The sequence below is a fragment of the Thermobia domestica genome, chromosome 18 (assembly GCF_964235325.1).
Source record: "Thermobia domestica chromosome 18, izTheDome1.hap1.1, whole genome shotgun sequence".
Classification (NCBI taxonomy): Eukaryota; Metazoa; Arthropoda; class Insecta; order Zygentoma; family Lepismatidae; genus Thermobia; species Thermobia domestica.
The window spans coordinates 132,343,727-132,370,480 of NC_137471.1; the positions used below are offsets into that span (position 1 = coordinate 132,343,727).

At 36.4% G+C, this 26,754-nt stretch overlaps 1 protein-coding gene and 1 long non-coding RNA gene across 2 annotated transcripts in view; both read left to right on the forward strand.

Annotated features, from left to right (window-relative positions):
* Positions 1-26,754, forward strand: part of LOC145675966 (uncharacterized) — a 79,857-nt gene that overhangs the window by 13,866 nt on the left and 39,237 nt on the right. The window lies entirely within an intron of this gene.
* On the forward strand, positions 12,326-25,369 carry LOC145675844 (uncharacterized). Its single transcript, XR_014129228.1, has 3 exons — positions 12,326-12,438; positions 20,369-20,507; positions 25,217-25,369. It is a non-coding gene; the product is annotated as an uncharacterized LOC145675844 (long non-coding RNA).

The window sequence follows — 26,754 nt, forward strand, 5'->3', positions numbered from 1 at the left end:
TGATCTTTTACCTAGCGTCTGATTACTTGACTTAAGAGGCAAGGAAATACTGTTAGAAAGTCAGTATTAACGGCGACAGGACCTGAAGTTGCTTAAAAAAAAAAAAAAAAAACTCATCTCACTGAATTTAGCCTTTATGGATTCCAAACGCCAGGGATTTCTTTTTTAAAGACCAGTACTAAATTAGTGTCTACAATTACATCCTACAAATATGGCTTTTAGTTGAATGCTATGATATGTAGCCACTACATTGACTGGCATCGCTGTTTCATCTGCTTTCAATATTGTGGTGAAGAGATTTTTAATTGAGGTAGCCCTCCAACTATCTCACAATGTCAGACTAAACATCTCAACGATTAAAAAAAAAAAAAAAAAAAATCGGCTACCGAAGCGGAAACCACTCACTTCAGAGATACGCGTACTGATCATTCATTCATTAAAATGCTAGAAATTTTATATGTTTGTTGGCCAAACCTGTCAACAGTGAGTTCTCTGGAACCATAGGCTCTAGAAAAATGCCGTTTCCGTTGATCAATTGCAAATTTTGTGTAGATTGTTGTTCTAATTGAATATTCAAAAAAATGGCCGTTATTTCTTTATTACATTTTCTAAGGGTGTTGATTTTTTAAAAAAGTAAAGCATTTCCTACGAGTTATACACTCCAACATCACACTTGTATAGGGGACAGTATTTCTCTCAGGCGTTTCTTTCATACCTAAATGATAATGAAGAACGAAGGATAACCATTTCTCCGGTCTAAGATGAATCTTTGTTGTTTGGAGTGTTTTGCCCAATGAATACCATATATCACTGATATTATAATTAGTTGTGTGTGTAATGTATTTGCTTATTACATAATGCATACAAAAAGAAAGAAAACACTGATTATACATGAATTAGAAACTCCAACCGGAAGTAAGCACAAATCTTGTAAACGGTGCGAGATATTGAATAAAAAAAAGATCGAAAAATCTCCCCTTTATGGTACCCCTTGCCGATTTTTATCAGGACGTCTTTAACTTGTGTCTGTAAAGAGACATGTAGAGATATTGTGGGGAATGAGAAGGAGATACGTGCTCGTATGTGAATGATACTTTGTGTAGAGAGCGCAGGTTCAGCTAGTGATAAATTAAGCGATTAAACCGCGTCTGAATTAGATTTAAATATAAACTCAATGATTTAACATAATTAACATATTTAGATACATAGATATTTATTTATTTAAAGTATCTATTGAAGGCCTATTCACATTTATTTATTTATTTATTTATTTAATCTAACGAACGGTTATACATAATCCCTTCCAAAACTACAAAACGGAATTTTTAACACATTAGACTCTCTTACCAATAATTGTTTTACAATGCATGACTCTGTTTAATACAAATATGTTTATTTTCTTCTTTCTGTATATCTTCTGATGTAAACTTAGGTTATACACAACTTAGGTTCTTTACAAATTACTTGTCTTAAAGGAAAGATAATGTGTTATTAATATAGCAAAAATTCGTTATTATGCACCAGAATCGAAGATGCATGAAAATCTAAATTTATCTTATGGTGTACGAATATTATCAGATTCGATAACATTGATTTAATCTTTCCTTAGCATATACTCTCGGTGTCCCGACAAAACGTACCAGCGACAAAACGTACCACTTTTGACGACCTGTCATAAATGACAACCTGTCATTGATTAATTAAATCATTTTTGACATTTATTCCACGACAAAACGTACCACTTATATAAATTACAACCTGTCTTGGACTAATTAAAACATTTCGGATGTTTAATCCGCGACAAAACGTACCACTTCAAGCATTTTATTTTTGCAGCGTGTTCACAGATTATTCTCCAGATCGAACAAACTTCTCTTAAAGGTTCTGTACGTGACAAACGTAACATTAAACACGTTTATCAGCGAGTAAGAGAACACGAGTCTTCCAAAATACATTAGACCAATGTGGGTGCTTACATATCTAACAAAAGAGAACATAATGTTAAGAAACTACTTCCTCATGAACAGGTAAAACAACGGCAGTATAAGGTTGAGAAGAACAGACAGGTAATGTATCGAGTTATCAAAGTGCAGAAACTCATTGGTAAAAGAGGGAGGGTACATTTACAGAGGAAATGTAGCAGCCTATAAACTGAAAGACACAGCTATAGATCATGGAAACTTTTTGGATATTATTCCTTTCTTAAGCAAATTTGATCTTCCGCTTAAAAGTAATTTAGATAAGGTCACCGAGAAGAGTTATATACGAAGAAGTAAGCAGGATAGTGGTCGCATAACTTTTACTAAACACGGTGAATTATGTTTTGAATGCTATCAGCACACTTATCAGAGAAGATATTTCGAAAGAAGTCTTTCAAGCTTCAATATTTTCTGTTCTATTAGACACTACTCAAGATATAGTAGTTTCAGGTCAGTGCTCTGTTGTTTTACGGTATGTTGTTAAAATGGTTGTTAAACAAAGTATAGTTGTCATTGTAAAATGCATATCTACCACAGGCCAGTGTCCTTGCGGTTTACTGCTGGAAATTCTGCAGAAGTTGAACCTTGATATTAAGAAGTGTATTGGAAATTCAACCGATGGCTCAAGTAACATGCAAGGACAATATTCGGATTTTTTCAATTCACCTATGATCAGTTACACATGTGATTCAGTTGATTTTGAGTTTAACGGCCCTTTTAGCAGCGAGGCTATATGAGACGGGACATACTGATTTACGGGAAATCCAAAGCACATGAGCTCCCGCCAGGAATCGAACCCAGGTCTCCGACGACAAAGGCGCATACGCTAACCGCTTAACCACTAAGGAACTCAGTTACACGTGCGGTGTTACGCTCATATACTCAAACATGTCATATGTGATCTGATAAAAAAAATTGCATTGATTCTGTGTCATTGTTCTGCTGAATGACTGTGCGATATTTATGCGTGAGTCTTATCAGCGAATGGACATTTGGAAGATCAAATGTTAACAAAGGCGTCTTACAGTTATTGAGGAAACAAGATGGTAGAAAACACACTGTTTTTCAGAAAAAGTTTGGTCATTTTTCGAACCCAGAAAGTGTTTTGTATACAGAGTTGACCATAATAATTAAGAAAATTGTTTCTACAGAAAATATCAAACCAAAAGCTAGGTGTAAAGCGAAAGGATATATAAAAGATCTTTTCAAGTTCAAAACAACTCGGACAGCACAAATGTTCCTTAAGATATTTCAAGTGACGACCTCTCTGTCAAACTATCTCCAAATAGAGGGTGCTGCTAGTGTAGTTCTATCGGATGGTGCAGACTACTCTGTTCCAAGTGAAAGAGTAGAGAGATGATTTTGAATCCGTTAAGAATGCAGCATTAAGCTTTGCAGAATGGACCAATAACAAATTTGAAGACTTAGAACGTGATTTCTTTCTTTCTTTCTTTCTTTTTGTTTTCCTTTTTTTTTTTTTTTTTTTTTTTGGTATTGACTGTCGACAATTCGCCTTCAGAGATGGACAAAGATTTTTCTGTGAGTATGAAGATGAAGCTGCTTCTATCCAATGACCAGGTACTGTATCGACGCATTCAACACAATATTGGACATGGTAGTTTCTAGTATTTCTTCAAGATTCAAGAAGCAATGTACTTTATGGATTATTTGGACCCTCGACACTTCAACCAAGTAACAGAACTTCCAGACGTGCCTTTCGATAAACTTACATATTTTCTGAAAAACTTCAGTAAAGAAGTTTCCAAGGACACTATAAATGTATTCTCTTGGACTTTTGAAGGACGTGGATATCCTTGAAAGTCGGTCTTGATGACGAGCACAACCGAGAAAAAATGACTGTGCTGATGGTGCAAGTGATTCAGAATTAGGAGAAAATACATTTGTTTACAACGAAAGCGAATGCAAAACGTGTTGCAAAATTGTCCAATGTGCTGCTTTTTAATTTTGCAGAATTGTAAATTTTGCAGTAATACTTATCCAGGTTTCCAGCATACAAATTTTTATTGACTTTGCCCGTAACTCAGGCAACATGTGAAAGAAATTTTTCAAAACTGAAATAAACTGAAATACATTAAAAATAGGCTAACGAGTACCATGGCTCAGGAACATTTGAAAACATTTATGTTGATGTCTATTGAAAAAGATGTATTAAAAAATATTTCGAATGCAAAAGTGATAGATACAGTAGCATCAAAAACTAGTACACTAAAACATCTATAATTTTGTAATATTGTATACGTTCTCCTTGAACTTCATATAATATTTTGAACAATTCAGAATAATATACTGATGAAAGAATATCAGGGTTTAATTGTCAATTGTTAATACTATTGACTTACTGTAGAAAGAAAATTGTGCAACTTGATTTGTGACATTGAGATGCTGGTGGCCCTTGTGGGAGAAAGCGCCCGCGCCCCTCTAATAATACCTATCCGTCCCTGGTCCAAAGCCTGTATAAAGTGTGATGGAAATCAGCAAATATTCAAATAGTGCATGTGCAAGATTCTTGCTGGTCTTGGTCTGGCGAGAATCTTGCAGGTATGGTCTTGGTGTAGCGAGAATCTTGCAGGCATGGTCTTAGTCTTAGCCTTAGTCTTAGTCTTGGTCTTGCATCGGTACTTTTCTCAGCACCAATATGTCCAACTTTTAACCTTATTTTGGCCGATATATATGTACTTATATACCGTCCTATCAAGTGGTACGTTTTGTCGCTTGTCATTATTTAAAGTGTTTTTAGAAAACCCTTCACAAGCATCCCTCAGGGTAAGTGGTACGTTTTGTCGGTGGTACGTTTTGTCGCGTATTCATACTCTCGCCCACTTCGCTATTATAAACTTTCCCTCTAAGTAGACAAAGGCAGACGTGGCTGTTGGGGACCAACAGAACTTTAGGCAATATATGAGTACATACAATGTTCGAAGTCGAAAAAAGAGGAAGCGGTATGTCTCTTATTGCGATTTTAACTCGAGATACCGGCAGGGGCGTCATTTCAGACTTCGCTTGGGGGGGGGGGGCAAGAGCACCACCGACGTAAGACTTTCATGTTTTGTACTAGTATATTAGTATACAATTTATTAAAGTATATGTGTTCCTCAAACTCTTGGGGGGGGGCAATTTTCCCCTCCTGTCCCCCCCTAAATGACGCCCCTGCATACCGGGTATCTAAATGTTGTAATACAGTGAGGGTTTGTTGACTAAAAGGTTGCATTTCTATTTATATAATGACTGAAAACCACTGGAGAGCGTCTCTTTAGTTACGAGGGGAGGGCATGGAGAGACGTTGATCTCTGGCAACAGCTTTCTGAAAAAAAAAAAATAAGAATATCCCCTTACGTAATATGATAGAGAATTATGCACGAAAATGTTCAGAAATTGATTTTTTAAATTAACAATTTCGTGCGGAAGGGCTCCCGGACCCCTCACTCGACTGAGGTGTATTCCAACCCCCCAGAAGAATCGCCTCCACAGCAGACAACCCCTAAATCCGTTCATGCTCAAAACTCAACATTTATATGAATTAAGACAAACGGAAGAAACAATTCAATACGACATAGCAAATATAAACTAGATGAACTTCTTTGAAGATACCTAATTTTAAAAACTAAAAGTAGGAAAAAGATAACGAAATTGATGATGTTGTCAACTTAGAAATTATTTCTACATGAAAAATAAAATATTTTTACGTGCAAAGCTATTCGTAAATTACTGTGTATAAAAATGGATTTATTAAAGGTCTACTCTCCCATGACGGCATGTCTTGATCACTAAAAAACCAAAAGCGGTATGCCTTTACCCAGGGGCGGATCCAGGACCGACTTCTAAGGGGGGCGGTGGGTTGTTATAATGCTACTTTTAAGGGCTCCAAACTCGGGATGGATTTTATTTATATATATAAAACAAGAAAATTTCCTCTTCTGGGGACCCCCTGGATCCGTCCCTGCCTTCACCACTGAAAAACCAGAGACGGTATGACATACCACCGCATACCATCTCACCGACCACTGAGTGCATGTATTGAAAATACTGCATATCGAAAAATATTTTGCCATCGTTAGAAGGTAGCTGTTTGTTGGATGGTGTGAATAGGCCTTTAGTACTATAGCTTTTTTTTTTTTTTTTTTTTGATCAAGATGTACTCTGATTAAGAAGAGAGAAAAAACTTCAAGGTTTACTACCCAGTTCTTGCTGTTCCTTCTATCTCTCACTCGACCATTTTACGCCCTCGTCTTTTTCGCTTATTGCTTACAACGGATAACTTAGGAGCAATCGACTTCAATTCAGGAACAACACGCTACAGAACCTTTCAAAAATCTCTTACATCTCAACTAGGTCACTCTGCAACTTTCACCAAAAAGAAAAAGAGACAGAAAGAAAAGTGAAGCGTTAATTTAAGTTCCTCTGACTGATTTATTTCTTACTCACTAAATCAGAACGAAAATATCACACAACCAACATCGATAAGATATCTTTAAATCAGTAGCTTGTGTATTAATTAATTTTTAATTAAAATAAAATATTTAGTTTAAAAAAAGCCGTTCAGAAGTGCACATTAATACTCTATTTTCTTTAATAATTTCCAAATGTTAACGCCCTTTTAGTACTCAGACAAAAATTTTCAAAATTTAATTACAGTTTTTAACAGTAGAAAGGACGTTATTCCTGTACTCTATAAATATGAAACTGAAAGTGTCTATGTTCTTGATTTCATACCCAACCAATCTCGATCAAATTTTCAGTATAGATGAGGTTGGATGGCTAAGCGTGTTTTTATCATTCCTATTTGATGGTGCAACTTAGGCGAGCGGAAGATATTTAAAAATGATCGAAAATGACCGATATTATTGTCGAATCCATAGTTTTCGGGGTCGCTGAAATGAAAAGTGACACCCGAGATGCCATTTAAATCCAAATTCAGCCCCACAACTTGTGGGAGAGGGAGATGCATAAAAATGATCGAAAATGACCGATATTAGTGAAGCGAACCCATAGTATTCGGGGTTGCTGAGATGAACAGTGACACTTTCGATGCCGGTTAAATCCAAATTCAGCCCCATAATTTGGGGGAGGGAGAAGATATATAAAAATAATCCAAAATGACATATATTAATGTCGAATCCATTGTTTTCGAGGTAGCTGAACAGTGACACTTTCGATGCAGTTTAAATTCAAATTAATCCCTTTATGTCCAAAATGAAACCAGGGGTGGATCCAGGACCGACTTCTAGGGGGGACGGTGGGTTGTCATAATGCTACTTTTAAGGGCTCCAAACTCTGGGATGATTTTATTTATATATATATAAAATGAGAAAGTTTCCCCTTCTGGGGGTGGCGATCGCCCCCTGAATCCGCCCCTGAATGAAACACATTCTTCCCATACGAAGAACGAATATTCTGCTAGTAAGAATATAAAACCGAAATATATGGTTACCACGTATAACTTGTTATTATTATTATTATTATTATTATTATTATTATTATTATTATTATTATTATTATTAGTAGTAGTAGTAGTAGTAGTAGTAGTAGTAGTAGTAGTAGTAGTAGTACCTAGTAACCTCGAAGTAGTTAGTGTTGCCAATAAAGTAATATGTAGCAAGAAGCCAATTTAGTTGATAAAATTTAAGTCAATTTTAATTTTAAACTTCCAGTCATTGGTATGGAAAATTTCATTGAACAGCTATGTGTATCTGTCGACAGCTATCAGAGAAAAACGTTAAGCAATGAGAAGAAAAGGTTTCCTGGAATCGATACAATATCCGCAAATATAAAATATCCTCCGTTAATCCTTTATCCAAAACGAAAGTGGTAGATATAATGGTGATCAACGTGAAATTTCCGGTTTCAACGTTAATCACCATAGAGCAAAAACGATAACTGAAACCGAAAAGTGTGTGTGTTTTTAATTGATTCATGTTTCCAAGAGTAGATTCCAATTTCATCCTTATCTCCCTATTGAAACCGGAAATAGTGGTAAGTTCCTACTACTTCCGGTTTTAGTATTCGTCTCTGTAGAGCAAAGACTAAAAGATAGCAAGAAATGACTTTTTGATATGATTTCAACGAAAGAATAAATTTCGTCTCAACTTTTATACGTCTAGCCAAACTGGAAGCGGAGGTAGATAGAAACTTGCAATTTCATTTTTAATACTGATTTAGGGGTTGTACTTAGGGGGCTATCTGACTGAAGGGCCCCCCGAAATAAATTTGTTACTTCTTCTCATTCCACGTCCAACAATAATTCTCCTTACCACTTCCAAGAAAGTCATTGACTTTCCATTTTCTTATGCTCTTTGTTCAGAAGTAATACTGTATTTTTCAAATTTCATTTCGTGTAATAACTGCGTTTTTTTTCTTTCTTTCGTTCATTCTACTCTTCTGTTTCTTTTTCTGTTACTTTCTTTTTTCTCTCCTATCATACTATCGACCGTTGTTAGTTATGATTCAAGTCGGTCGTCGTCAGGAACACCAAAACTAAGAGGAACTGATAAACGAAACTGGTGTTCCACACCAACTTTCACGGATATCAACATAACGGGACTTTAGTTATTATAACCAAGGAATATTTACATCGTATAGTTATAAACAAAAGTTAATGTTTGAATTAAAGAAAACCAAGAGGGGGAAATAAGTAGCCCGGGATAATAGGTAGGCCAAGAGGATGCTTCCTTTTTCTTCTATAAATAGAATAAAAGATTAGATTCATTGATTGATTTTTGTGTGTATCATATCACATAATATTCACCAGTGTGCAATTCTTGCCACTAAAAATTTCAATTTATGCATAAATTAAAATATATTTAATTCTCAAGCTCAGGTGGGCAATTACCCACCCCCTAATTCCCCGTATTGAGAATAGCCAACTGAAACAAAATTCTAAATACGCCACTACTGATAACCATAATGATGAAACAATAATAGCGAAAAGCAGTTTTCTATATGGATTGACTACGTCAAAAATAGGTTCCATTTTCTAGTTTATTCCTTTATTATGAATGGAAGTGGTAAAAATCTAGTATCCCTTTCGGGTGCAATATTGATTCTCAGCCGCGGATCCAGGATATGATCAAGGGAGGAGCTAAACCTAGTTTGTCGCTTTATTCAGTGTAAACAAAGTAGGATTGAAGCCCATTTTATCCTGTGTATACCTGAGCGTCAAGGGGGGCTGTAGCCCCTATAGCCCTCCCCTTGGATCCGTGCCTGTTGATTTTCATAGAGCGGAAACGGCAATAAATAGACAACAGATCTTCTTGACATGTATTCAAGGTCCCAAGAATATATTTCTTGTCAGTCCTTATTCTTCTAGTACTTAGGCTACAGTCATGGGCGGCGATTAGGGGGGCAAAGGGGGGCAGTTGCCCCCCACTTTTTTGAAGCAACCCATTAATATATATACCGCAGTTTCATTTGAAAATAAAAAAGTTTTTATGTGTATTACTGTTTCATAGAAAACTGGTGCTATATAATATTTGCCTTTGCATACGTAGGCCTATGTATTGGTTGTCTTCCTCTGAAGTTAAGAAAGCTACAGGAATTGCGTTTTAAGTGCAACGGAAGACAATCCAAAAATTCGAACATATTTTCAATCCAGAGGTATAGAAGCCAAAAATGCTAAATCCATTTTCAGTTTTGTCAGGAAACGAAGAAGTGATGCCCTTATGTTTCAGAATTGTTGAACAATTTCTTGTTTAGTGGTCCCTACTTAATACAAGTGAGTGAAATCAACCTCTAAACAAAAACAAAAAAAAAAAAAGTTGTTCAACAATTCTGAAAACATGAGGGCGTCAGTTTTTCTTCGTTCCCAGACAAAATTTAAAAATGGAATTAGCAGGTTTTGCTTCTATATTCCCTTCTTACAAAGGTTCGATATGTTAGTTAGCCACTTTGAAACTAATTGAGAGAACATTTCGCAAAAAAAGAAATATTTCACAAGTTATTCTTTAATTGCACAAAAATTGACAATTCCTAAAATGTCTTCTCTTCTTTCTTAAGTAAGAAATATTGATTAAAAAGAGCGTAATAAGAAACAACTTCTATCTTTTCCATTGTTTTGTAATGTAATATACGAGTAAAGTGGTGCGTCTTTAGGGGGTGTAAGTGTGTATACAATTAAATTTAGTGATTCAACATAATTCTAGGTTTTAAGATAATTTTGTATAACTGTAGTGTGGAATGATTCTAAGTATTTTGACGTGTTCCAAGAAAGTGAAAACTGCATCTAATGGCAACAAACATGTTTCGGGAAGTTGCTAAAGAAAATATTTCTTTAAATGTCGTAGCATATGCTTGTAGTATTTATTGTCTTTCATTTTCTGGGAGTAATAACACACATTTAATGGCATGTGTGGAATTAAAAATATAAATTGTTCATTAATCCTCACTTATATGGCTTCTAGAAAACAAGGCTCATTATTCATTACTATGATTAATATTATCCTTTCTATTTATTTCTTTTGTAAATTTATTATTAAATAATCTGATCACACAATTTTCCAGATAGAATTTTAAGATGTTCATGATCAAGAAATGAAATCTCTCCTTACACTTTCGTTATTTAAGAGTATAAAGGTCTAGTACCTACTACCTACTTGCGTTGCTCTTGTCAATTTACTTAATAAAATATGAAATACGATATATGGTATTTAAACTAAAAAACATAGTATCCTATTAGTTATACAACCTTCAGTCAAACAAAGTGTTAGAAACAACCAGAGAAACTAAGATTGATATACAAATATTCAAATCATGTCTTGCCCCCTCACTTTTAACGTCCAATCGCCGCCACTGGCTACAGTGTATGTATATCCACTACCAAAAACTTTGCATGACCTCCAGGATCGCATTGCAGCTACATCTACACTGAGAAAAATCCATTATCCGGACAGCGGTATATTGTACAAATACAAGGATTCGTTATGTTTACTAAGGAAATCTGTACGGAGCGTACTTTATCCATATGCTACACAGCTACTGCCTTTAACGCGCTTGGATGTTATATCATGTCGCTGCAGGATGTCTGATATCTAACAATCTTCCGTATTTTATATACGTATACGTATGTTAAATACTTCAGCTATATGTTATATACGTCCATCTGTGTGTGAGGTCCTGACCGCCTATAGACACCTCTTTCTTGCACCATAGATGACGTCATGAAACAACTGTCGTATGCTTGCGAGCTGGCTTATAAACGAGGTTGTTTACAAACGGAAAAGAAGAGCGGAAGGAAAGCCTGGGTAAGTGCAATAGTAAATTATCACTTTAGTTAAATATTCCATTAATTATATATTCCTTTAGTATAACTTGCTTTAATATAGTACTAAACAAGTAATGTGATTTATGACCACAATTCTTACTATTGTAACTCGTTAATGGTTGAGGAGAAAGAAATGGGTTAATCTGAATTTTGAGAAATCTTTGAATATTAATGTTCTGTAACTTTTTACATTTCAAGGTACGCAAAATGAATGTTATGTGTTTATTCTTTCCTTTTTATATGTGACGGTTTATTACTTGATGGAGATTTACTACAGGACTGCTTAACATAATTGCTAAGAAACCGTTTTCAGCGCGAACATTTTCTTGTGTAGTGAAGATTTAGGATTTAGATTTCTGGGCTTTCGGCATCAATGACCTTGTTAGCCCGTCACATGTGAGTTATGACGTCCCTCGGTGAGCACACTATCCGGGGAAAGGGAAGGAAGCAAACGGCCTGGGACCTATATGTTGGGTACTACCCGGCATTTGCCTGGTATGAAATGAGGAAAACCCAAGAAAGCCTCATTCAGGATGTCTGGACTTAAAAGCTTTTGATACTTTTTCGACCGAGTGCCCCTACCGGAATCGAACCTGGGTCCGCTCGTACCGAAGGCGAGAGCGTTAGCAACTACGCTACGCGGAGCCACTTGTGTCTAGGAAACCTATTTTTACTAGGATATTTGCAACAAAATTTATTTCCTTTCTTTCTTTATTTTTCTTTTTCTTTTTGTTTTTTAACAATAAAACAAAACATATTTTACAGCCTCACTGAAATTTAAAAACAGCAGTAGGGAGAGCTCACGTTTAAGATTCTTTTTGTTTTGTTTTGTTTTGTTTTGTTTTGCTTGTTATGTTCTCTAGTTAACTAATGTTTGAGTTCCTGAGAATTACATTATTATTATTATTGTTTCATAATTTTCGAACCAAAAATTAGATGTTTTTCTTTTTTTCCTTGTGTTGACGTCATTGTGGCAAGTTGGGGTGTTTGTATCGTACCTTGGCATTAATTTGGTTACTAGCACATAGTTTCAAGGTCATAAGTTGTAGGCCGCTTGAAACAGCTATTACACAGTTGAGTGTCATGCGTTTGACTTGCAGCTTTCGTTACAGCGTCTAAATTGCAGTATTGGATTGCGTCCAGCTTCTATGGCTGGTAAAAAAGTTATATCGCTTTCGTAATATGGTAAGAAATACAATGTAACAGTTAGGTATAGTATATATGACTAGTTTAATTAGTCGGAAATTACTCTGTTTCCTTGTCTTATTCTTTCGATTATGTTTAAGTACTGTGTCTTCATAGTATTGTTTCACTATTTCTAGAAGGAATTAAGTATTAACGAAGTAAAGAATAAGCAGAAGCCCACTTTGACGTTTACTATTTCTCATACTTCATTGAGAATGTTTTGATCCCCAATTGCGCAAACTTCTAATATGTATGTGTGTTTCTTTTTGTTGTTGTTGTTGTTGTTCTAGTATGTATGTGTGTTTCTTTTTGTTGTTGTTGTTGTTGTTGCTTACACTGCTATAGATATGAGCTCCTTCATGGCTAAGCGGTTAGCGTACGCGCCTTTGGTGTGGGAAACCCGCGTTCGATTCCCGGCGGGAGTGGTTCGGAGTCCATGTTAATCAGTAAGTCCACGTCTCATACAGCCTCGTTGCAGAAAAGGATATTAAAATCAACTCAGCACTGCTTTACAGATGGAGTTGTTTGATTCAGGGTTCGAATGAAGCTTTTTACGGGAAGCAGGCACGTAGCCAAGGGGTGGGTCCAGACCCCCCCCTTCGGATCCAGAAATGAAAAATATTAAGGAAAGATGAAACAGAAAGAAACAGATGAATCAGCCTCAAAAATATAAAGCTACAATAAGCGTTTTGGTTACTCTTTCTTACGAGGAGCTTTGTGTGGAGGAAACGGGAGGGGGGGAGGATCAAGTTGAAATTGGATATTATTATAACGGAACATTCCGAATTCCATCTAGCTCCATGTTAACCGTATGCAGCGGCGCAAATCTGTCTTCAACATTGGGAGGGACGGGTAAGACAGTTCTCATAATTTTTTTAAGGATGTTCAAATTATGAAGTTGAAAAACAATGCTGCGGAGGATCAGGGGAGCAGAGTTGTCTTCAAAATTGTGAGGTGGGCAGATTTAAGGCTTATTCTGGGGTGGGGACATCAATTTCATCTTACTTTCCTTTGTGGCAATCGGACACAAATCATCACATTTCTCTCCAAAAAACGCATTTCAAATCGGATTATTGAGGGGAAAGTCCCCCCCCCCAGTTCTAAGATTGGAGGGGACATGTCCTCATCCCCCCGGGACTTGCGCCAGTAACCCTATGGACTACAAATGACGATCGATAAACCGGTTCTTTCAGATAGCCTGTCAGAACTTAAGCAATGCCCAGAATTACCAATAATATGAACCATTTTGAATTTCGCGGCAACACTAATCCATTTTATAGGATGTCTTTACTCCAGAAAGAGATCTCGTTGCTATCCTTGACGGCATTGAACTAAGATAAGAGAAATAGAAAGAAGACGAGAAGAACCGAGTTCGAATGACCTTGGAAGACTATGTCTTTGTCAATACTTTTTTCTTTTCTTTTACGCAAGATTTCTTCATAATTCTTTAATTAAAATACTTACTAACATATCCTCATTTTATTGTCCTAACAAATCAATATGGATATGTTGTCAGTAAAATAGTTTAGATTGATCGAACCCCTGGTGTGATAACCACAGTATTTCGTCACAGACCTCCCGTATTGCGAAATCGTGGCTACGTGCCTGCGGGGAGGGGGCGACTTTTCAGATATACAATCCAAGCCTTTTATTTCTCAGTGATGCAAGATATAATATATAGTATATAATATGTAAAATATGAAATGAGGGAACATATTTTCCCGGCAAGGGAGAAATTCTTTGGCGAGTTGGGGAAATTACTTGACGAGAGGGAAAATCTTCATCCTCCCGTTGATTCAAATCTTGATCGAAGATCATGCGAGTAGGATTCCATATTATGCTGTAGGTGTAGGTAGTACACAGTCTTGGCGCTGAATAGGACGCTAAGCTTCAAGCCAACCACATGTCTGTAATAACCTATTGCGATTGAATGGTAATGTAACGTAATGTACGATATGTGCATTTTCTAGATGCCATAAAATTATAATTTTAATTGAACATTCCACGATTATATACTTCAGGTTAAAGGAGTTTGATGATTAATTGAAGTGAATAATCGAGGCAGTGATTCTCAATCTTCTTGACTTACGACACACTTTAGTAAACCCCAATGACATCGATATATTTGTTTAGATTTTGGATTGCTTTCCAACAAGTCGAGCCGCGCCAAAGCTGTAGGCTTACTAAGTTAAGTGAACTGATCCTAATCTAAATCCATTGTTTTCGGGGGCGCAGAAATGGACAGTGACACTTCCGATACTATTTAAATCAAAATTCAGCCAAGCAACTTGGGGAGGGAAAGAGGGGAGACGGATCTTACAAATGATCGAAAATAACCGATATGAGAGAGCGTTTCGTAATAGTAAAAAAAGTGACTGACTAACGTAACATACATGTATTACTGGTTTTCTTATTTTCACCCAACGAAGCAGGTAATTAACGCTAGTACTAGGTATGTGTAGACTAAATGAGGTGATTTGCTTCGTGACCCTTCGAACAATGTACGAAGCGGATGCAAGCAGTTAGTACATGGAGTTAGCTTACCTAAATTTAGATTTCGCTTTCCGAAATCTTAATGGATGTATTAAGTGATTTCGTTACTTACACTCTTAATCTCTAAATACAAGGATTCAAAACACATTTTCGATTCCAAACTATGACTCTGCTAGACAAAGAAAGCATAGTCCAGTGTATGTTTTACTTCATTTTCATATACGTGCTCGTAGGTTTTCTCGGGGACTTGGTTTCCTCCCACTTTCTCATTTCACCAAATATTCCATAATCATTAACTTGCTTTAATCACCGACTCCCTTAGCCTAACAGCATAATAGTGGGACATTAAACTCAAAGACTTTATTTTTATTTTCAAGTAATTACTTTTCTCTCCCTTATTTATTTTTAATTTAATTTCTCTTTCAATTTCCCTCTTTTAGGAACATCAACATAATTTACAATTCTTTCTCATTATAATAACACTATTAAAAGTCCCATATGCAGCTCACCACGTTGGAACCCAGCGGAAACAGATGAACAACGAATATTGTTGAAAATATGCATTGCTTACAGCGGCGTAGCGAGCATTACAAGATTGGGAGGGGGATGAAACTTGAAATTGCCAAGTCTTGATTTTTATCTTTAAAAAATGTCAAGTCTTGATAAAAAAAAAAAAAAAAAAAAAAATGCCAAGTGTTTCGAAAATCTTACAAACCCTATGAAAAACTATTACAGCAACCTTATTTTCATATTCGTTCCATTCCATGCCCCCCGTCTGAGACACGAATAAGATCAGCCCTTGTTCCGCTCTCGAGTCCAATTTAACATCTAACCTCAGGATCATTATCATCACCCACGAAGCACAACTGTTAATTTGATAACTCATGGCTATGTTAGGTAACCTCCGCCAGCTAATCTTCACGAGAACCTTTAAAGTTACAATCAGTTGTAGAAATGCATTTAAAAACGTAGAATAAGGTAGGTTATATTTACTGTTTGTGATGTAGAAGTGCCTAATTTACATATTAAACATTCAATTGAGGGGTTCAGTGAGAGACCAGGCTAACTTACATCCAGGTCAAGATTGAGATTTTGACGGAACAGCATACTAATGTCATTAATTGACCTTTGCCTCAACCACTTGTCTGTGTGGCTTGTCCTGAGACAGGGGCGGATCCAGGGAGGGTCTATCTCCCCCAAGAAGAGGAAACTTTGTGTATTTTAATATAAAATAAAACCCACCCAGAGTTGAATCTCTTAAAAGTAGCTCTATCTTGTAAGTAGTGGCATTACAACCCACCGCCCCCAGTAGTCCATCCTGGATCCACCCCTGTTGTATACTAAACCAAACTATGAATATCAGTCGTATCCTTTGAAACGTGCTGTTTTCATTTGTTTCCTTTTCTTTCAGAAAGTTAAAATTGTCAGTTAGCCTAGTCTCTCGCTAAACTGTCAATTGTGACAAAACACACCAATAATTGTTGATGCCAACTAAAACATACATATCCAAAGCCTACAAAATATATCACATTATTTTTTTCTTTCTTTCTTTTTTTTTTTTTTTTCAAAATTGCTTGCAATGTTTTTCTTCGTGCCAAGCATCCGAATGTCATCTTGAATTCTGACCTCATTTCACTACAATTCTTTGAAGTGTAAGACTGCGCAGCTTTTTTTTCCCCTCTCTCTCGCTCTCTTCAGTCCTTCAGTCTTCCCCACTTTGATTTCATGATTTCGCACTCTGATGAAAAGTATTAAACACCAAAATGGAAAAGTACTAATATATAACCTCTCTTTTAGTAGCCCTTCCAACCACACGCCCGGGGCACGTGCCTTGCTTGCTCGCCCATAGCTCTGTGAGCTATATAAGTAAAATACAATGCGCGCGCATATGTAAACTTGGTGCCAGCTTTGATTCTCGCTGAGAGAGTATACATATAATGTTGGTTCGAATTCCATCAAAACCATAGGCTCATTTTTGTGTAACCTTGGTACTGAAGAAGACAGTAGACTTCAACAAATATTCCTGTCGGGCCTCGATGGCTCAGTGGTAGAGCGTTCACCTCTGGTGTTTGGGGTCTTTGGTTTGATCCCAGCTCGCGCCAAGTAAACTTTGTGGTGGACAAACACCGTGTGAGTGGGTTTTCTCGGGGTTCTCCCGTTTCCTCCCACTTTCTTCATTCCACCATTTCATTCATTATATCATCATCAGCGTCTCCTTTAGCCTAGCCGGTATACCCGTCATTATTGATACAACTATTATATACAGGATGCATCAGAAGTCCCTTGTCATCCTTTCTGAAAACTACAGGGATGTAGTTACATTGATTGCGAGATAAGAGATACACATTAGGCCCAGAGGGATACTTTCGGATTACATCACGCGGACGGTCGCCATCTTAGATTCGAAATTGTAATACGGACGATAAGTGGGTAGTGTGATACATGGCCATGCACTAAAATGTTCTGAGGATGTCAAATATGCAATCAGATATCATGTAACTTATTCTGGTGAAATGTTATTGGCAGTGAACCAAGTGAGACTATATGTAGTGGTATGTCATACCCTTCTTTTTTTTTTCCAGTGATAGAGACATACCGTTTCTGGTTTTTCAGTGATCAAGATAAACCTTCACGGAAGAATAAATGCTAAATACCATTAATAAATCCCTTTTTTATACGTATTGACGAATAGCTTTGCACATAAAAAGATTTTATTTCTTATGTAGATTCTAAGTTGACAATACTGACATTTTTACCTTTTTCTACCTTTTGTTTGTAAAATGAGGTGTTTTCAAAGAAGTTCATCTAGTTTATATTTTGATGTGCCGTATTGAATTGTTTCTTTCGTATGTATGTATGTGTCGTCTTGTCTGAATTCTTATAAGCGTCGTATTTTGAGCATGGGCGGATTTAGGGGATTGCTGTGGGGGCAGATCTTACGGGAGTTTGAAATACCCCTCATTCGAGTGTGTGGTCCAGGAGTTTTCCCGCTGGAAATTGTTAATATTGAAAGTCGGTTTTTGAGCACTTTCGTGTATAATTCTCTGATACAAGGTAAGGGCTATTTTTATTTATTTTTTTCCAGAAAGTTGTTCACGATGGATGGATCAGTCTCTCCGTTTTTTCTCCGTAACTAAAAGAAGCTTTCCAGTGGTTTTCAGACATTATGTAAATAGAAATGCAATCTTGTAGGCTTCACACCTCACTGCATTTGAACATTTAGATAGCCGATATGTCGAGTCAAAATCGTAATAAAACACCCCGCCTCTGATTTTTCCCACTTCGAACACATTTCCCTGTTATAGTCAGGGGTAAAAGCGAGGGGGAACGCGGGGGACGCAGTTCCCCACCTCGAAAAATATGTAGGACGTCCCCCAGATCCTAAAATGGTACAATGGGCAGAGATAGGCAGGAGGAACGGCGTGGAGTGATGCCGCTACCTACCGTCCCCCCACCTTTTCAGGTCCACTTTTACCCCTGGTTATAGTATATGTTCTACATGTTCCTACTGAGCAATAAACATTTGCAGAAGCTTCTTCCAATTGCTGTGGACACAAAGTAGGATATAGGGTCAAATTTGTGCACAGACGATGGCGATACTTTGTTCTAGATGATAAAAATTATGAATATTTACTGCACAAACCATAGCCTTAACTTTTCCACTTAGCTAGAAATTGAACAGCGTTAGGTCCGGTGATCGAGCAGCCATTCAACTGCCTCTCGTTGATCAACCCATGTTCTAGAAAATTGTTCAAGTAGTGACGCAATACGAATCCATAATGAAGAAAGCGCCATGGTGTTGAAAAAACTGCGAGAATGTACCATCCTCGGGCATCGCAGCTCGCAATATCTATCCCTGTACGAGCGTGAGGTATTATTCCGCAGTTGATTTTATGGAATGAAAAAGTGACTGATTAGACGTATTCCTCATTTGTCTGCCAACAACATAATTAATTTTCTTTGCGCTGGTCATGTTGGAGGGGTCTTGCACGCGGGGTTGTCAGGTGACCAATTGTGCATGTTCTGCCTATTAACCTTCCCATTTACGTAGAGGTCAGCTTCATCTGAAAAGAGTATTTGCATAAAAATGTTAACCATAATTACTCACTGCACTTGGCGATCAACATCGTTCTCGTGGAGATGTTGCTTCATTTGCACCTTGTACGGATGCACTTATACACGCGCAGACCCTATGACTCAACCCACATTGCATTAATAAATGACGTGTGCTCCTCTGGGGCCACATCCAGAAAGAAGTCAGCACTGTCGTAGGCGTTGCTTCATCTGTAGCTCTCTACGATCGTCCGCTACGACGTATGTTCACGAATGTGCCCGTCTCCTCAAATTTAGTTAATTACTGTGACACTGCAACATGTAACACAGTCACATTGTGGATGATTCTGTTTGCAATCGGTAACCACTGTACAGGCACTCCTCCCGCTCCACAGTTTGAATATTTCGATGCATTCCTCACGTGCTAACGGTATGGTTCTACATCTAGAAGAAAGATGTAAATACAACGTTCAATTGGCAATAACTTTTCACCAAATTAAGCTCCATGGAATCTGATTGCATATTTGACATACTGAGAAAATTCTAGCCTGTGGCCATATATATATCACATTACCCACCAGTTTATAACAAACAAATTTAATCCAAAATGGCGGCCGTCTGTGAGAGTATTTCCAAACGGCCTAATGTGTATCACCCATCTCACATTCAATTAAACTACACCCGTGTAGAATTTAGAAAGGAACTTCGTATGATGTATACAGGGTGTTTCGAAAGTCCTCTGACGTTACAACAAAACGTAAGAGGAAAAACCATTTCTAAATATGTTGTTTTCATTCTAAAGTGAACACTTTTTAAATCGGAGGAGCCGTTTGGGCTGTACTCTTTATGCGCCCAATGTGGAATGAAAATGCAATGTTACCATTTACCTGGACACACAACATATGTGAATGAAGTTACTGTTTGAAATGGGGGCTAGCCATCGACATGTTAGCGTAAAAATCAGTAACTCCATTCACTTATGTTGTGGGTCCAGGTAAATGGCAACGTTGCATTTTCATTTAACATTGGACGCATAAAGAGTGTACAGCCAAACGGCTCATCCGATTTTGAAAATTCCTTCAACTTACATTGGAAACATCATATTTGGAGACGGTTTCCCAATTACATTTTGTTGTAACTCTGATAATAATCGAGTTACTTAATGTCAGGGGACTTTTGAGACACCCTATATATCTTATGGAATATATGTTTGATGTCCCTATAACTGTAGTATAATTTAGTTTGTTTAAATTTACAAGTTATTACAAGTAGATTCTGACTTACATGCGTAAGAGTTTGTATGTAACTAACTAATGAATTCTATTTCATGAAATTTACATTGAAATATTTAACACAAAATCTTTTATATTCATGCTTAACTTAGTGACTTGGCTTTGGACTGCAACTGATTATTGTACCCCATTATTGCTTGAGAAGAAAACCGATGTCCGAATCTTCATTTGGAGAAACCAAAGAACTATTGGAATGCTGAGGATTGCAATCATTAATTTCTACACTTCAAGGTGCGTAAATTATATCTAGGTATATTCTGTGTTTATTGTTATAATTACTATTACTATTATTGGGTTTAGAATCAATCAAGTACTTCATGATATTTTAGAGGGATCAAGATGGCTGCCAGATAGATAAATATTTGAGCGTCAGGCCCTTATTTCTTTTCAATTTTATATTTAATCAATGTCTATTTCCCCCCCCCCCCCTCATTATTCCACCAAATCGTATTCCAAGATCATCAATTTTCAATACTCATTTGTGACTGTCAGCATACATAGCATAACCGTAGGAAGTAAAACAAAGATTTATTTTTATTTTTCGTTTTCATGTCTTTTCTCCATAGCTGTGAAAAATAACGACTTCAACATCATAAATTTGTATGCTACTTGCCTGCTTTCGAGCACAGTAATCAACTATTTGGACATTACGAAGCAAAGCAGGTCTACGTTGCAGTTAGCATACTTTTGAAAGGATGTGACATAATGATATTGGTGTTGCGATGTTCAGCCTAAACAGTGCAAGTAAATAAATCTGTAACAATTGTATTGGTGTTTAGCTTACATGTCCTCCAGACGGGCCAATTTTTTTTTTTTTTTTATACATCTTGTTACTTCTACTCTATATGAGGGGTCGCGGTAGCTCAGTGGTGGAGCGTTCACCTCTGGTGCTTGGGGTCCTGGGTTCGATCCCAATCCCCGCCAAGTGAACTTTGTGGTGGACAAACACCGTGTGCGTGGGTTTTCTCGGGGTTGTCCCGTTTCCTCCCACTTTCTTCATTCCACCATTTCATTCATTACTCATCATCACCGTCTCCTTTAGCCTAACCGGCATAATCGTGGGACGTAAAACTCAAAGATTTCATTTCATTTCTACTCTATATGAAGTATATTCTGAGGTTGTGTTTTTGGGGACGTGGTAGCTCAGTGATGGAGCGTTCACCTCTCCTGCGTGGAGTTCCTGGATCGATCCCAGCACGTGCCAAATGGGCTTTGTGTTGGACAAACACTGTGTGTGGTTTTCTCGGGGTTTTCCCGTTTTCTCTCACAGTTTTCCTTCTACTATTTAATTCATTCTCATGATTATAGTCTCCTTTAGCATACCCGGCAAAATCGTGGAACGTAAAACTCAAAGATTTCATTTCATATAAACTTTGGTGCAAAGTAACCCCATAGATGAAGATATTTTGCACCACATACAAAAAAGTATGTTCAATATACTAACATAATGTTTGTCTGCAATGTTTTCTCTCCTGTATTTATACATTTCACTTTTTACACAAAACTGCATGTGTAACGAATTTTTGTTACGAAATTCGAGACGAGACATAGCTCTTCCAATAGAAACAGATACAGTTTTCGAGACGAGACAACTTTCGCGACACCTTTGCGAGAGGTGACAGTCTCAAATCATTTCTCGTGCGTACCCCTAGCCCATATCGTGCGTTATCAAAAAGCATGTTAATGAGAAATAACAACATGTAAATACAATATAGGTAGTTAAAAACATTTTTGTTTTCATTCTTCACTAATGCATTATTATTAACCTCAGTATTTTATTGTCCATTCTTAATCTTAAGGTGATATATAATTAAGTTTTGAATTCGGTTAACTTATTTTGTTTCTCAAATTGTATTAAAAATGTATGTACAAACATGTTTATTTTCATTCTTGAGTGCTTAAAGTCACTATAGTTATTAAACATAGTAATTAATATTGTACTCTTAACGTTAAAATAATATACAGTTAACTTTTGAATTCAGTTAACATTTTTCTTACTGAAATTGCTTTAAAAAGTATGTAAAAACTTTTTTATTTTCTTTCTTGAGTGCCAAAAGTGATGCACAGTTATTAAGATTAGTACTTTATACTCTATTCTTAATTTTAAACTGATAAACAGTGCGTTTCTGAATAAATTATGTCAAGTTATTTGAGTGACGAACACTGGTACAAAACCCTAACTACCACTGGAACATTTCGATTTTGAGATGACTACTACCGGTGCAATACAAGGGATTTTAAAATATTGTTTTTCCTTCAACGGCTATTCGATTTTGAATTCTGACTACATGGTCATATATAGGAAGGATCAGTGTCTCTTTCCAACTATGGTACAGCTCCGACCGATTCACGGTGCTCACAGAAGAGACAAAAGAGTATGTTTTCAACCTTAAAGTAACGACCACTGGTGTTTTTACCCTGGTATGCAAAAGTAAGTGGGTACCCCAATGGGGTAAGAGGGGTACTATGCGGTACCTAATTTCTGCATTTTAGATATATGGAAATACATGTGTCTAAACTGTAAAGAACTGATATTTGTTTACCGAAAACTGCAACTCGGTAAGCCTTACGGATACCGAGACATGGGAAAATAAAGAGCGACACGATATGTATGTGGGGCTTGCATACTTGAAGGTACAATTTGGAAAATGAATTCAAATATGACTAACGGCTATCAAGATATTGTCAAATAAAGAGAGGACCAATACAGGTATGGGATTTTCGTATTAGATGATAAAATTTCCGAAACCGGTCATGGAAAGTTAATAAACACCAGTAGCAATTCCATCTTCAAGTAATTAGATATTTCCATGGGGTGTTAGAACATCTTACAGTCTACCAAGATTAAATTTTAAAAGCTTTTGAAAATATAACTTGACATTTGTAAAGAGTATTAGAAATATGTATTTACCTAAAACTTGCAGCTAGTACATCTAACATATAGAGAAACACCGTGAAATAAAAGAGTATGAGATGTTGAAACTTCGGAAAAATTATTGGTCCCAACAAAATTAAAATAAGATGGTATTTCTATGGGTTAAGTAAGTACCTCAGTACAATTTCGATGGAAAGATTAGTTCTAGGTTTTCTTCAGGCAGTTCCAAAGGTTCATCGAGCTGTGTAAAAGAGTGAAAATTCCCTGTGAATATCTAATATAGTAACCAAAATATAACGAGTCATTTATTTTATGACGTAAAAATAGAGATCTTTAAGGATTTGTACTTCTGGGTCTTTGCTATAAGAAAGAAATTCAAAAACCTACTGTATATACCTTAATATGCAATTAAATCAGTGAGGACACAGTAACTTAGTGGTGGGGTGTGTACCTAGTATGTTTTGCAGAAACTACACTGGAGTATTCTCTTAATCCACAGAGATACGATCACACTTAACTGCCCATTTAATTTTAAAATGAAATTAAGGCAAGTGAATGTTGATGATAGAATTGATGGAGTGTAAAGGTGGGAGGAAAGGAGTACACCGAGAATACCCACGAATACAATGTCGACTACAAACTGACTTGGACACGGATCAAACCAGGGACCCAATACACCAAAGGTACGCACTCTACCACTAAGCCACCGTGCCTCCACCCATTTAATTGTCTATTAAGGTGTATACGGTAGTTTTCTGAAATTTCTTCTTCTTACAGCAAAGACTCAACAGTACAAATCCATGTCGGTCTCCATTTTTACGACCTCGTAAAATACATAATTACTTATATCTCGGTTGCTATATTAGATATTGACAAAGAATTTTCATTCTTTTTGTACGCTTGGAATTATCACGCTTGGATTTACCCGAAGAAAACTTCGAGCTGAATTAATCTTTCGATCGGAATTGCCCTGACGAGTGTGAGGTACTCACTTAACCCATATAAGTACCATCTTATTTAACTTTTATTAAGATCAAAAGTTGTTTTATGAAATTTCAAGATCTAATACTCTTTTATTTCACGGTGTCTCTCTAGCTGTAAGATGTACTGGCTGGAAGTTTTGGGTAACTCTATTCTCTTTTCTAATACTCTTTACAAATGTCAAATTATATTTTCCAAAGCTTTTAAAACTTAATCTTTTTAGACCCATGATGTTCTAAAACCCCATGGAAATACCCAGTTACTTTAGGATGAAATTGCTACTGGTGCTTATTCAGATTTCATGATCGATTTCGGAAATTTCACCACCTAACACGAAAACCCCATAACTGTGTGGGTCCTCCCTTTATTTGACAATATCTTGATAGCCATTAGTCATATTTTCATTAATTTTCTAAACTACTGTCAAGTATGGAAGCCCCACATACCTATGGTGTTCCTATTTATTTCACCATATTTCGGTAACTGTTAAACATACCGACTTGCGGTTTCGGTAAACACACACCTGTAACGTTCTTTATAAGTTTATTAAGATATATTTTAGAATGTTTAGAAATGGGAGGTCTGCGAATGCCATAGTACCCGAAAACCCCCATAAGGACGTGTGTGTAGTGTATTGAATTGAAACTACTTTTGAGGTTGTTGATAGCCCTCAGTAATTACGTTTTCGAAACTGCACAATCTAGTACGCAAAACTCACACTTCTATGGTGTTGTCCTTTATTTTCCCATACCTCGGTATCCATAAGGCTTACCGAGTTGCGGTTTTCTGTACTAAACAGATATCAGTTCTTTACATTTTAGAGACATATATTTCCACATATCTAAAAATGCAGACATATTAGGTACCCCATGGTACCTCGAACGCCAGTGGGTACCCACTTACTTTTGCATAGTAATACATTTCGAGTTGTTCAGCATCAACAAACACTTTTTTTTAATTCATCATTTTTCTACCAGAAACCCAAAAGTCCATACCTGACCGAACAGATTTTGTCCATTTAATCTAAAAAATGTTAAATATTTTAAAATGTAACATTTTAAATATTTTTGGATTTTTGTTTCAGGTATTTCATGTATCAAAACAAAACCAGGATTCTGCATGAAAGACAGCGAAAAGAAGCAGTGTAATTTGTGGCTAAAAGCACGTCCTTTCTGAAGACAGACCCGATTGTATTTACATTCTTTTGTACAAATATGTAACCTTAATAAATATACTGCTCCGAAAATTATTTCTTTCTTCCATAAATTAGAATAAATGTATGTCTGTTTAAAGAAAATGTTTGTTAGTTAAAGGTCTTTTCAACTCTTTTTCTCTGTAAATAAGAACATTATACCTTGCAACATTTTTTTTTATCATTGTGCAATTCCGATTGGATAAAGTAAATCTGCACGAAGCACTATTATTTCAGTCATACATTAATAACTAATGTATTGTTCTGTGAATAAGGCAATGGTATAGTGAATATGTTTTAACATAAAATCTGTAACTCAGCTTTTCAGTAGTCAACTTTATTGAGAATCCGAAGAAAGAAAGAAAAAATGTTGGACTTAACGAATTTCAAAATTATTTTTGTTCGAATTCTGGACTAATCCAAATTATCCAGAGAAATCATTTATGTTGCTCTCTACAGATGTATCCTTTCTCCAAATCGTATGAAAAGGAGACTTCATACATCGCTATATTTTGTATGTACTATGTTTCGTATTTATTTAATCACTTTGTACCTTTCTCTAGTGTTGACAAGGCCGCAAGTGTCAATCGAATAATTTAGTGTTTCACTCATGTAACCTTGTGACTAACGTACGTCCTGTCGGTATATATATGTTACTGGGTTCGGTTAGCGACAAACAATTTTTAGTGTTAAACAAATACAAAAATCTACACGCAATGAGATACGATGATCTCTGCCTCATAGACAATACCAAGCAACTAACGGTACTGAGTGTGGTTGAGTTTACTAGTGGTATTATCTGGCTAAAATCAATGTTCCGAGAGCTATACTTCTTTTTGTGCTCTGAATGCAAACTTTGATATAACCGTTTTAAATTATTGTACATCTATCTATCTATATAGCTATATCTATATCTATCTATCTATCTATCTATCTATATATATATATATATATATATATATATATATATATATATATATATATATATATATATAATTGTAAACTAGAAACTTCCGAGTAATTCTGAGAATCATCGCTCTTTCTTTAAATAATGTATGAGACTATTACACTGCTCGTTACTTAAAATGTTGAACTAAGAAGGATACATCCAGGAAAGTCCAAATTTGCAGAATGTGTAGAGCAGGGAAGGATAAATATGTTTGGTCGATGGCTGCACAGCTTCTCATACCTGTGAACTCCGCCAGCTACAGTTGATGAGCTGTGGCATTGGATCGTAAGACGCATGGCTTACCATACCAGAAGAGAACATCCTCTCGATGTCTCGCTGTGTTACAGTCGTTCTGGTTGTCAATGTTGGGTCAGTTCTGCTCTACTATCACCACGTTGTCACACAGCGAATACAGCGGTAAGTTTAACCCTTAACGTAGCAAGCCTAAGTCGTCAAAGTTGTTTACCAAGCTGGAGTCTTC